This window comes from Entelurus aequoreus, linkage group LG19, assembly GCF_033978785.1.
Source record: "Entelurus aequoreus isolate RoL-2023_Sb linkage group LG19, RoL_Eaeq_v1.1, whole genome shotgun sequence".
In the NCBI taxonomy this organism is placed as follows: domain Eukaryota; kingdom Metazoa; phylum Chordata; class Actinopteri; order Syngnathiformes; family Syngnathidae; genus Entelurus; species Entelurus aequoreus.
The window spans coordinates 1,987,919-2,002,947 of NC_084749.1; the positions used below are offsets into that span (position 1 = coordinate 1,987,919).

Consider the following 15,029-nt stretch of genomic DNA (forward strand, 5'->3'; position numbering starts at 1 on the left):
TGTTATGATGTAAAGGAGGGGTGGTTGTATTGTATATTAAGGGCATTTTATGACTTTTCTTAATTTGATTACATGCTATAGTATGATTTTATTGTTATAATTTTATTGCATGACTCCAAAAGGGACAAACGGTAGAAAGTGGATGGATGGATGGATTTTTAGCGACAAGAGCATGTATTGTTCATGTGTTATGATGTAAAGGAGAGGTGGTTGTATTGTATATTAAGGGCATTTTATGACTTTTCTCAATTTGATTACATGCTATAGTATGATTTTATTGTTATAATTTTATTGCATGACTCCAAAAGGGACAAACGGTAGAAAGTGGATGGATGGATGGATTTTTAACGACAAGAGCATGTATTGTCTATGAGTTATGATGTAAAGGAGGGGTGGTTGTATTGTATATTAAGTATGTGTCAATGAAAGGGCATTTTATGACTTTTCTTAATTTGATTACATGCTATGGTATGATTTTATTGTTACAATTTTATTGCATGATTTTTAACGACAAGAGCATGTATTGTCTATGTGTTATGATGTAAAGGAGGGGTGGTTGTATTGTATATTAAGTATGTGTCAATGAAAGGGCATTTTATGACTTCTCTTAATTTGATTGCATGCTTTAGTATAATTATATTGCATGATTTTGGTATCCCTTTAATTTAGGTAGCCAGGGACTGCAGATGGAAATGAGCTATTTAGCTATAATCTGGCGCAGAACATATCTGTCTTTGAGCTTAATGTCTCTGTGCATTGTCCCTTCAAATAAAGACTAGACAAAAACAAACGTGTCACGCAGAAACGGGTGAAAGTGCCACACCGGTGCTGTGGAAGCTTACTGTCGAAATGATCATTAATGGTGCAATCATAGAAATTGTGTGCAGATGCCAATTTAAAGTCACACTGCATTGCCCCCTGGTGGCTGTTCCAAGCATGTGTCCAGTTGTGTGCTTTTAATTTAGGTTTTTTTCCATTGCAGAATGTGTGCAAGATTTTCCAATTTTTTCTTCTTTGGAGGCACCTGTTTTACATTCTAGTGGCGCACGAAATTGTCACATAGTGAATGTGCCATGACTTATTGGTTAGTGTCAAACTGGTTTTCATAGAGGGCCACATGGCAGTTACGGTTGCCCTCAGAGGGCCACTTTTAACTGTGAATAATAGATAGATAGATAGATAGATAGATAGATAGATAGATAGATAGATAGATAGATAGATAGATAGATAGATAGATAGATAGATAGTACTTTATTGATTCCTTCAGCAGAGCTCCCTCAGGAAAATTAAAATTCCAGCAGCAGTGTACAGAATTGAGGTCGAATTTAATAGTAAAAAAGTAAATCGTAAATAATGGGGTTATAAATGGAAATAAAATAGAAAATATTACAATGAGAACACAAATAAAAAGCAACAATAAGAATGAAAATATAACAGTAAAAATAAGAATACAACAAGAGAAACTAGGCAGTAGTGACCATGTTATAAAAATGTATTGCACTGTTATTGCACTTTTTGTTGCAGTTTATTTCAGTATTGTTGTTGTTTTGCATCCCCTGTCATCCTGGTACCCCCCTCCCCCACCATATACAGTATGAGTATACAGTATGAATATAAATGTGTATATATAAAACATGTTTTTTTACGTACAAAACAAATGTTTAGATTGTACTATATAAAACTGGCAGCTCAGTCGCCACAATTACATTGTAATGTTTCCATTTTTAAATGTTTTTTTACAGGATATAAAATTAAAAAATACATGGAATTAAATTAAATGGATTAAAATTTCATGTAAAAATTTTACAGTACATTTTTTTTTTCATAGTGAAATCCACTTTCAATATAGAGTAATAATACACTATAAAACAACAGATGTGGATTTTACAGTATAAAAAACTTGCATGAATTTTTTATCCATCCATGGATGGATGGATTAAAAATTCATGCAAGTTTTTATTTATTTTTTTTAATTTTATTTATTTATTTATTTTTATTTTTATTTTTTTATTTTACAGAATAAAAAAACTTGCATGAATTTTTAATCCATTAAAAATTCATGCAAGTTTTTTATACTGTAAAATCCACGTCTGTTGTTTTATAGTGTATTATTACTCTATATTGAAAGTGGATTTTACTATGAAAAAAATGTACTGTAAAATTTTTACATGAACAGTTGGTTGGATTACTTGCTTTGAAATCATAAGTCAAGCAGATGTTTAAGTACTTATCTTTATTTTGAACAGTAACATTGTTTTGAAATGTATGATATATTTAGTTTTATTATTAGAGTTGATTAAATATATGTAATTGTACGCGGTACATTTATTTTTGTAATACATTTATTAAGAAAAGATTAGGTACTTTATTTACACATATTTCCACGCTTTCGGGGGCCAAACAAATTGATGTGGCGGGCCAAATCTGGCCTTGAGTTTGACACCTGTGGTTAATGATTAAACTTCTGCCATCTAGTGGTCGAGTATGTAATTGTTCCGCTCGAGTGCAGCTGGGATAGGCTCCATTCCCAGCTGACATAAGAAAAACTATATATATATATATATATATATATATATATATATATATATATATATATATATATATATATATATATATATATATATATATATATATATATATATATATATATATATATAATTTCTATTGTATAATAATTTATGCATACAATAACATATTTAATATAATTTAAAAAATGTAGATATTAAATAAAAATACAATGAAAAATACATACATTTTTTTCAGGAATTTGTTTCGATACAAAATATGAATTAAATTAAAGTTTAGTTTCAAAAAGTATGACAAATTATTTGCATGAATAAAAACACAGACAACATGAAATAAATGCGTCCGGAAGCAGCATCATCAGCAGCATCAAAAACAAATGCAACAGAAAATACTACAAAACATATCAAAATGCAAAAGAAAAACACTGCAAATACACAAAACCCATCAAAACGGACGTTAGCCAGGTTACCAGGGATTCCAGACCTGAGGGATATTGCTCCTTGAAAAACATTTTTACCGTTTTACATAGAAACTAAGTTTTACTGCCAAAAGTGTTATTGTGAGAATGAGATATGTTTAAGTTTTTTTTCTTAATCCATGGTCATGTTTAAAGCAACTAGTATTTTCCTATGTGTGTCTTCTCGTGACCTCCTTGCTTTTATCTTATGTCCGCTAGGAAACTCTTTGTTTTGTGTTAAGGGCCCCTGTTTGTCGACCCGCAGAGCTGTTTTGGCCAGTTCCTTATCTGTTTTGAAGCAGCAGCTGCGCTCCATTCTGGGCGAGAGGGGCTGTTTTCGCTCTACATAAGCTGACTCTTATAAATTGTTGCGTTGACTAGCATTCCTCCAATGGGGAATTCAAATTGCTAGTCTCTCCCAGATTCTTTTTATGGCAATAAGCTGATGTTTATATTCAATCAACAGGCAGTAGTTGGTATTTTGTGGTTTATTCTCCAAGCTTAGAGGACAAACGTGAGACCCATCCAGTACACAAGCGTTCCCTCGCCCGGTCTAGCTCGGTCTCCTCTCCCCCTCCTGTCCCCCCAAGCTCAGCACTGCACTGTGCTCCTTATCTTAGGAATGTTATGGCAGTCTCAACAGTGCTCTGCCTCTCTAATCAAGGACACTCGAATGCAAGCACTTTGTACCACACGAGACATTAGCTGATGAAAATATGACTATAGGAGTTTAGAAAGAAGTAACACTTAAATATGGATATGATTCTGATCTGCTTCCATCAATCCCCCTTTAAGATCTTCTAATATATATATATATATATATATATATATATATATATATATATATATATATATATATATATATATATATATATATATATATGTATGTATGAATATATGTATATGTATATATATATATATATATATATATATATATATATATATATATATATATATATATATATATATATATATATATATATATATACATATATTCATACATATATATATATATATATATATATATAAACAAAAACAAAAAAGTCCACATCTCAACAAACACCTGTCTTAGGCACAGCACGTCCATCCTGATTTATTGTCCCTCCATGGTACGCATTTCACTTGAAATTTCTCGCACAGCTCAAAGCGTGCTACAAAACTCACACTGTACCTTTTCAGTAAACGCAGCTGGGTGTATATCATGATGCTCGCTCGAAAAAGAAAGCGGCACTTCATCTCCTCTTGCTGACATGTTGCTGTGCTAACTTATTCCCTTTTGTCGTCCTCGCCCCCTGAGTGATATGGGCCTCCTTTGGCAGCCCGCTGTCATGTGACAAGACCGAGGGCCCCCTTCATCCAAAATGAATACCAAAATAAAATATGTCAGCCTTCCTCAGCTCACCTGCCAGCTTGCTTTACTGCAGCAAGAGTGCCTCCTGGTGGCTATATGTGGAACTGCACTGCTTGGCATCAAACCTGACAGCTCATCTTGTGCACAATAGCAAGTAGGTCAGAGCTGGGCACATATTTGGACTCGTTGAGAGAAAAAAAAGGGTCTGGGGGGCCCGATGTGTATGTGTGTATAAATGATATATACACATTTAGTTGTAAAAACCTGCTGTTGGTGTCCCTTTTTTTCAGGGACATAAAAATATAAAAATATTATGACAGACAACCTCAAAAAAATGAATGTAATTGTAATTTTTTTTTTACTGAATGGGACACTCAAAATGTACATGAAAATAAAAAAAAGTGAGTTTTACAAAATTAACTATGAACTAGTGTTGTCCCAATACTAATATTTTATTTATTTTACCAAAATGTATTTTGATACTTTCCTGTACTTTTCTAAATAAAGGGGACCACCAAAATGGGCATTATTGGCTTTATTTGAACAAAAAAAATCTTAGGTTACATTAAACATATGTTTATTATTGCAATTTAGTCCTTAAATAAAATAGTGAACATACTAGACAACTTGTCTTTTAGTAGTAAGTAAACAAACAAAGACTCCTAATTAGTCTGCTGACATATGCAGTAACATATTGTGTCATTTATACACCTATTATTTTGTACACATTATTAAGGACATCCACATCCACAAAACAGGGGAAGTCCGGAGCTGAAGTCATACATAAGTCCGGAGCTAAAGTCATACATAAGTCCGGAGCTAACGTCATACATAAGTCCGGGGCTAAAGTCATACATAAGTCCAAAGCTAAAGTCATACATAAGTCCAAAGCTAAAGTCATACATAAGTCCAAAGCTAAAGTCATACATAAGTCCGGAGCTAAAGTCATACATAATTCCGGAGCTAAAGTAACACATAAGTCCGGAGCTAAAGTCATACATAAGTCCGGAGCTAAAGTCATACATAAGTCCGGAGCTAAAGTCATACATAAGTCCGGAGCCAAAGTCATACATAAGTCCGGAGCCAAAGTCATACATAAGTCCGGAGCCAAAGTCATACATAAGTCCGGATCTAAAGTCATACATAAGTCCGGATCTAAAGTCATACATAAGTCCGGAGCCAAAGTCATACATAAGTCCAGAGCCAAAGTCATACATAAGTCCGGAGCCAAAGTCATACATAAGTCCGGAGCCAAAGTCATACATAAGTCCGGAGCCAAAGTCATACATAAGTCCGGAGCCAAAGTCATACATAAGTCCGGATCTAAAGTCATACATAAGTCCGGAGCTAAAGTCATACATAAGTCCGGAGCTAACGTCATACATAAGTCCGGAGCTAACGTCATACATAAGTCCGGGGCTAAAGTCATACATAAGTCCAAAGCTAAAGTCATACATAAGTCCAAAGCTAAAGTCATACATAAGTCCAAAGCTAAAGTCATACATAAGTCCGGAGCTAAAGTCATACATAAGTCCGGAGCTAAAGTCATACATAATTCCGGAGCTAAAGTCATACATAATTCCGGAGCTAAAGTCACACATAAGTCCGGAGCTAAAGTCATACATAAGTCCGGGGCTAAAGTCATACATAAGTCCGGAGCCAAAGTCATACATAAGTCCGGAGCCAAAGTCATACATAAGTCCAGAGCTAAAGTCATACATAAGTCCGGATCTAAAGTCATACATAAGTCCGGAGCCAAAGTCATACATAAGTCCGGAGCCAAAGTCATACATAAGTCCGGAGCCAAAGTCATACATAAGTCCGGAGCCAAAGTCATACATAAGTCCGGAGCCAAAGTCATACATAAGTCCGGAGCTAATGTCATACATAAGTCTGGAGCCAAAGTCATACATAAGTCCGGAGCTAAAGTCATACATAAGTCCGGAGCTAAAGTCATACATAAGTCCGGAGCTAAAGTCATACATAAGTCCGGAGCTAAAGTCATACATAAGTCCGGAGCTAAAGTCATACATAAGTCCGGAGCTAAAGTCATACATAAGTCCGGAGCTAAAGTCATACATAAGTCCGGAGCTAAAGTCACACATAAGTCCGGAGCTAAAGACATACATAAGTCCGGAGCTAAAGACATACATAAGTCCGGAGCTAAAGTCACACATAAGTCCGGAGCTAAAGTCACACATAAGTCCGGAGCTAAAGTCACACATAAGTCCGGAGCTAAAGTCACACATAAGTCCGGAGCTAAAGTCACACATAAGTCCGGAGCTAAAGTCACACATAAGTCCGGAGCTAAAGTCACACATAAGTCCGGAGCTAAAGTCATACATAAGTCCGGAGCTAAAGTCATACATAAGTCCGGAGCTAAAGTCATACATAAGTCCGGAGCCAAAGTCATACATAAGTCCGGAGCTAAAGTCCTACATAAGTCGGGAGCTAAAGTCCTACATAAGTCCGGAGCTAAAGACACACATAAGTCCGGAGCTAAAGTCACACATAAGTCCGGAGCTAAAGTCACACATAAGTCCGGAGCTAAAGTCACACATAAGTCCGGAGCTAAAGTCACACATAAGTCCGGAGCTAAAGTCACACATAAGTCCGGAGCTAAAGTCACACATAAGTCCGGAGCTAAAGTCACACATAAGTCCGGAGCTAAAGTCACACATAAGTCCGGAGCTAAAGTCACACATAAGTCCGGAGCTAAAGTCACACATAAGTCCGGAGCTAAAGTCACACATAAGTCCGGAGCTAAAGTCACACATAAGTCCGGAGCTAAAGTCACACATAAGTCCGGAGCTAAAGTCACACATAAGTCCGGAGCTAAAGTCACACATAAGTCCAGAGCCAAAGTCACACATAAGTCCGGAGCCAAAGTCACACATAAGTCCGGAGCCAAAGTCACACATAAGTCCGGAGCTAAAGTCACACATAAGTCCGGAGCTAAAGTCACACATAAGTCCGGAGCTAAAGTCACACATAAGTCCGGAGCTAAAGTCACACATAAGTCCGGAGCTAAAGTCACACATAAGTCCGGAGCCAAAGTCACACATAAGTCCGGAGCCAAAGTCACACATAAGTCCGGAGCCAAAGTCACACATAAGTCCGGAGCTAAAGTCACACATAAGTCCGGAGCTAAAGTCACACATAAGTCCGGAGCTAAAGTCACACATAAGTCCGGAGCTAAAGTCACACATAAGTCCGGAGCTAAAGTCACACATAAGTCCGGAGCTAAAGTCACACATAAGTCCGGAGCTAAAGTCACACATAAGTCCGGAGCCAAAGTCACACATAAGTCCGGAGCCAAAGTCACACATAAGTCCGGAGCTAAAGTCACACATAAGTCCGGAGCTAAAGTCATACATAAGTCCGGAGCTAAAGTCACACATAAGTCCGGAGCTTAAGTCATACATAAGTTTTTCAAGCGCAAAAAATATGACTAAATTGGTGTAAAGGTATATTTTCATTTGCAGGTTAATTTTTTTATCAGTTTATTCAAGAAAACTATAAATTATTTGATATTAATTTAGTTATAACTTATTTTAGCACTATGTACGTGTATTTTTCATCAGTTTTTATGAGTCCCTTCTGGTTTCATGGTTCATGGTTTCACATTAGACAAGGTTGGCCCTGTTAAACTAAGTCGGTTAGACATAATTATTGAATACAATTAAAATCCGGGGTATTATTAATAATTCGGTTCTAATACTTGAGTGGAAAAGTTGGGGCCTGCGGTCAAAAAGGCGTCCTTATATGGGCATCCAGGAAGTAGACCGACTGCATTCCACTCCATTGATAAATGACATTGGATGCATGTTGAAATGCAGTGTACATGTGCAAAAGTCCGCTAGGTGGCAGCAGAGACTCTACTATTAAAATCCAGGGTGCCTGTTTAGCACCTTTCTAGAAAATGCCAGAAGTTGGCCCAAAAGAGGAAAAATCACTAGTGCACATAATTGAACCGGGAGTAAGAGGGATGAGATTAATTACCTCTGATTAATTACCTGCCCGCGTGCTTTATTTGACAATTTCTCTGGGTTCATCCTTCTTTGGGGTGCACTGAAACATCTATTTAAAGGTATAGAAATAAAAATAAAAATTAAATTTCACAGACTGACGGTCAGATGGTATATTTTTAAAGCGCTGCTGCGACGTCATTGGCCTGCCGTTTTTTTTTTAAAAATACGCCTCCAAAGTCGTATAAACGTGCCGTCGCCAAGCAGGATGTTAGAGCGGGAGGCTAGCAAGGGGCGCAGGTTTTTTTCAAAAATGTATGGAAATGAAATTTAAAAAAAAATGGGGTGAAAAATATATTTTTTGTTGTAATATGATTTCTGTAGGAGAACAAACACGACACAAACCTTCCTAATTGTTAGAAAGTCCACTTTTTAATATGTTTATGCTTCACTGACGAGAGGGCAGCACGGTGGCAGAGGGGTTAGTGCGTCTGCCTCACAATACGAAGGTCCTGAGTAGTCGTGGGTTCAATCCCGGCCTCGGGATCTTTCTGTGTGGAGTTTGCATGTTCTCCCCGTGACTGCGTGGGTTCCCTCCGGGTACTCCGGCTTCCTCCCACCTCCAAAGACATGCACCTGGGGATAGGTGGATTGGCAACACTAAAATTGGCCCTAGTGTGTGAATGTTGTCTGTCTATCTGTGTTGGCCCTGCGATGAGGTGGCGACTTGTCCAGGGTGTACCCCGCCTTCCGCCCGATTGTAGCTGAGATAGGCTCCAGCGCCCCCGCGACCCCGAAGGGAATAAGCGGTAGAAAATGGATGGATGGATGACGAGAGTATTTGGCGAGCGCCGTTTCGTCCTACTCATTTCCACGGCCCTTGAACTCACCGTCGTGTGGACTGTGACTCGGCGGTTTGTTTACATGTACAACTTTCTCCGACGCTGCCACGGAAAGACGCGTTTTATGCCACTCCTTCTTTGTCTCGTTTTGTCCACCAAACCTTTTATGCTGTGCGTGAATGCACAAATGTGAACTTTGTTGATGTTATCGACTTGATGCTAAGGCTAGCTGTATGTACATATTGCATCATCATGCCTCGTCTGTAGGTATATTTAATTTCCTTGACTTATGTCCTCTGTGTTTTTACTTTATTTTTCCATGTTTCATGACACATTATCTGTATGTAATATTGGCTTCATTTCTGATAGTTGTTAGTGTGCCGTGTTGTTCCAGACCACAGCAAATGTTACCCAGCTTCCATTATTTGAATACAGCCTGCCGTTTGCTTTAACTTGGACACACACATCTATACCTTTGGTCATTTCCAGGAGTTATCTCACCCTCTGAGAAGTTTTACTAATGTTTTCCAATGTTGTAAAAATGTGTAGAATAAATATTACATTTCAACATTTCTGTCAACGAAGATTTGCGTCAGCCTGCGACACATAGTCATTTTGATAGTAGGCTAATATAGCTAATATCGACACTTACGCCATGTGTTGTCTTCATTATAACACTTATATAAGACTTTTAAAGTCATTTTGATAGTAGGCTAATATAGACACTTACATCATGTGTTGCCTTCATTATAACACTTATATAAGACTTTTAAAGTCATTTTGATAGTAGGCTAATATAGCTAATATCGACACTTACGCCATGTGTTGTCTTCATTATAACACTTATATAAGACTTTTAAAGTCATTTTGATAGTAGGCTAATATAGCTAATATAGACACTTACATCATGTGTTGCCTTCATTATAACACTTATAAAAGACTTTTAACGTCATTTTGATAGTAGGCTAATATAGCTAATATAGACACTTACATCATGTGTTGCCTTCATTATAACACTTATATAAGACTTTTAACGTCATTTTGATAGTAGGCTAATATAGCTAATATAGACACTTGCATCATGTGTTGCCTTCATTATAACACTTAAATAAGACTTTTGAAGTCATTTTGATAGTAGGCTAATATAGCTAATATAGACACTTACATCATGTGTTGCCTTCATTATAACACTTATATAAGACTTTTAAAGTCATTTTGATAGTAGGCTAATATAGCTAATATAGACACTTGCATCATGTGTTGCCTTCATTATAACACTTATATAAGACTTTTAAAGTCATTTTGATAGTAGGCTAATATAGACACTTACATCATGTGTTGCCTTCATTATAACACTTATATAAGACTTTTAAAGTCATTTTGATAGTAGGCTAATATAGCTAATATAGACACTTACATCATGTGTTGCCTTCATTATAACACTTATATAAGACTTTTAAAGTCATTTTGATAGTAGGCTAATATAGCTAATATAGACACTTACATCATGTGTTGCCTTCATTATAACACTTATATAAGACTTTTAAAGTCATTTTGATAGTAGGCTAATATAGCTAATATAGACACTTACATCATGTGTTGCCTTCATTATAACACTTATATAAGACTTTTAAAGTCATTTTGATAGTAGGCTAATATAGCTAATATAGACACTTACATCATGTGTTGCCTTCATTATAACACTTATATAAGACTTTTGAAGTCATTTTGATAGTAGGCTAATATAGCTAATATAGACACTTGCATCATGTGTTGCCTTCATTATAACACTTATATAAGACTTTTGAAGTCATTTTGATAGTAGGCTAGTATAACTAATATAGACACTTACATCATGTGTTGCCTTCTTTGTAACACTTATATAAGACTTTTAAAGTCATTTTAATAGTAGGCTAGCATAGCTAATATAGACACTTACATCATGTGTTGCCTTCATTATAACACTTATATAAGACTTTTAAAGTCATTTTGATAGTAGGCTAATATAGACACTTACATCATGTGTTGCCTTCATTATAACACTTATATAAGACTTTTAAAGTCGTTTTGATAGTAGGCTAATACAGCTAATATAGACACTTACATCATGTGTTGTCTTCATTATAACACTTATATAAGACTTTTAAAGTCGTTTTGATAGTAGGCTAATATAGCTAATATAGACACTTACATCATGTGTTGCCTTCATTATAACACTTATATAAGATTTTTAAAGTCATTTTGATAGTAGGCTAATATAGCTAATTATAGCCACTTACATCATGCCTTCATTATAACACTTATATAAGTCTTTTAAATTTTTGATTAGTTTTTTGTATTTTAGGTCCAATATGGCTCTTTCAACGTATAAAATATGGTCTGAGAAGTAAAAGAGGAGCGATGTTCATATGTTGTTAATATTCAGTGTTTTATTGTTCATAGTTAATATTGTAAATCCCACTTTCTTTATTTTAACGTACATTTTGGGCGTCCCATTCAGTAAAAAACTGTAAGATTCCATTCCTTTTTTTTTTAAGGTGGTCTGTCATAACTTCTTTAGAGAAAAGCTATTCATAATGCTTCAAGTTTCAAGCAAAAATGTTGAGTTACAAGCATCGCCGGCATTTAGTTGGCTTAGCAAATGTCACAGCGAACCCCGTAAGAGCCGACATCTGCAGAGCGTCTTTATGCACACACACGCTTTTTGTAGCGCCTCCAATTAGAGGAGGTCTTACATTTTTAACATTAAAAAAAAAAAAGGGGCCCACTTTCCACCAGCCTGTAGGGTTCCATATATAAAGGGCATTTTACATGTTTGCTTGATTGTAAAAGATGTCTATCGAGGAGCGATGTTCATATGTTGTTAATATTCAGTGTTTTATTGTTCATAGTTAATATTGTAAATCCCACGTAAAAGAGGAGCGATGTTCATATGTTGTTAATATTCAGTGTTTTATTGTTCATAGTTAATATTGTAAATCCCACGTAAAAGAGGAGCGATGTTCATACGTTGTTAATATTCAGTGTTTTATTGTTCATAGTTAATATTGTAAATCCCACGTAAAAGAGGAGCGATGTTCATATGTTGTTAATATTCAGTGTTTTATTGTTCATAGTTAATATTGTAAATCCCACGTAAAAGAGGAGCGATGTTCATATGTTGTTAATATTCAGTGTTTTATTGTTCATAGTTAATATTGTAAATCCCACGTAAAAGAGTAGCGGTGTTCATATGTTGTTAATATTCAGTGTTTTATTGTTCATAGTTAATATTGTAAATCCCACGTAAAAGAGGAGCGATGTTCATATGTTGTTAATATTCAGTGTTTTATTGTTCATAGTTAATATCGTAAATCACACTTTTTATTTATTTTAATGTACATTTTGGGTGTCCAGTAAAAAATCATATGTTTTTAATATTCAGTGTTTTATTGTTTATAGTTAATCTTGTAAATTCCACGTAAAAGAGGAGCGATGTTCATATGTTGTTAATATTCAGTGTTTTATTGTTCATAGTTAATATCGTAAATCCCACTTTTTATTTAATTTAATATACATTTTGGGTGTCCAGTAAAAATCCATATGTTCATATGTTGTTAATATTCAGTGTTTTATTGTTCATAGTTAATATCGTAAATCACACTTTTTATTTATTTTAATGTACATTTTGGGTGTCCAGTAAAAAATCATATGTTTTTAATATTCAGTGTTTTATTGTTCATAGTTAATCTTGTAAATCCCACGTAAAAGAGGAGCGATGTTCATATGTTGTTAATATTCAGTGTTTTATTGTTCATAGTTAATATTGTAATTCACACTTTTTATTTATTTTAATGTACATTTTGGGTGTCCAGTAAAAATTCATATGTTCATATGTTGTTAATATTCAGTGTTTTATTGTTCATAGTTAATATCGTAAATCACACTTTTTATTTATTTTAATGTACATTTTGGGTGTCCAGTAAAAAATCATATGTTGTTAATATTCAGTGTTTTATTGTTCATAGTTAATCTTGTAAATTCCACGTAAAAGAGGAGCGATGTTCGTATGTTGTTAATATTCAGTGTTTTATTGTTCATAGTTAATATTGTAAATCCCACTTTCTTTATTTTAACATACATTTTGGGTGTCCCATTCAGTAAAAAACTGTAAGATTCCATTCCTTTTTTTTAAGGTGGTCTGTCATTACTTCTTTAGATAAAAGCTATTTGTAATGCTTCAAGTTTCAAGCAAAATTTGTAGTTACAAGCATCGCCGCCATTTAGTTGGCTTAGCAAATGTCACAGCGAACCCCGTAAGAGCCGACATCTGCAGAGCGTCTTTATGCACACACACGCTTTTTGTAGCGCCTCCAATTAGAGGAGGTCTTACATTTTTAACATTAAAAAAAAAAAAGGGGCCCACTTTCCACCAGCCTGTAGGGTTCCATCTATAAAGGGCATTTTAAATTAGCTGCGGATGATGAAAATGTCCACCGGCTGCGGCAACGGCAGCACTCGTGCGCACCCATGGAGGGCAGTCAAGCGCCGCTAAAGCGCACGCCGTCGAGCGTTGGCCGCCAGCATCAGCCCCGGCATCATGCTGAAAGCCGGGCCTTAAAATTACACCTCAGCTCATTACACCGTGACGCTGAGCCGCCCTGACCGCGCCAAGCAGGCCGCGCACGGACACGCCGCGCTCGGCCCCCGTTTCTCCGGGAGTGAGTCATAATTTGATAATGAGATGACGGACACGGAGGGCTCGCCGCCGCCTTAATGGATCAGGATCAAAATCAATTTGTGCACGCGTGGCCTCCTCGCCATGGCAACCATGCAACTGGCATAAATAGACTGTAGCCCAGGGTTGGCGCGGTGGTGTGCTTTTAATCTATTAAGCCCTCCTGTGGGCTCCTGCAGCGCACTATCATGTGCAGACAGTCCATCTTCACCGCCACGTTTGCACCGCGTTCGCCAAAAAGGTTGTTAATATTCAGTGTTTTATTGTTCATAGTTAATATTGTAAATCCCACGTAAAAGAGGAGCGATGTTCATATGTTGTTAATATTCAGTGTTTTAGTGTTCATAGCTAATATTGTAAATCTCACGTAAAAGAGGAGCGATGTTCATATGTTGTTAATATTCAGTGTTTTATTGTTCATAGTTAATATTGTAAATCCCACGTAAAAGAGGAGCGACGTTCATATGTTGTTAATATTCAGTGTTTTATTGTTTATAGTTAATATTGTAAATCCCACGTAAAAGAGGAGCGATGTTCATATGTTGTTAATATTCAGTGTTTTATTGTTCATAGTTAATAATGTAAATCCCACGTAAAAGAGGATCAACGTTTATATGTTGTTAATATTCAGTGTTTTATTGTTCATAGTTAATATTGTAAATCCCACATAAAAGAGCAATGTTCATATAGTGTTAATATTCAGTGTTTTATTGTTCATAGTTAATATTGTAAATCCCACGTAAAAGAGGAGTGATGTACATATGTTGTTAATATTCAGTGTTTTATTGTTCATAGTTAATATTGTAAATTCCACGTAAAAGAGGAGCGATGTTCATATGTTGTTAATAATCAGTGTTTTATTGTTCATAGTTAATATTGTAAATCCCACGTAAAAGAGGAGCGACGTTCATATGTTGTTAATATTCAGTGTTTTATTGTTCATAGTTAATATTGTAAATCCCACGTAAAAGAGGGGCGATGTTCATATGTTGTTAATATTCAGTGTTTTATTGTTCATAGTTAATATTGTAAATCCCACGTAAAAGAGGAGCGGCGTTCATATGTTGTTAATATTCAGTGTTTTATTGTTAATAGTTAATATTGTAAATCCCACTTAAAAGATTAGCAATGTTCATATGTTGTTAATATTCAGTGTTTTATTGTTTAT

General features: G+C 35.6%; 1 protein-coding gene across 1 annotated transcript in view; it reads right to left on the reverse strand.

The window, feature by feature from the left end:
* LOC133634990 (noelin-2-like) overlaps positions 1-15,029 on the reverse strand; it is a 268,993-nt gene that overhangs the window by 177,914 nt on the left and 76,050 nt on the right. The gene's annotated exons all lie outside the window — the stretch shown is intronic.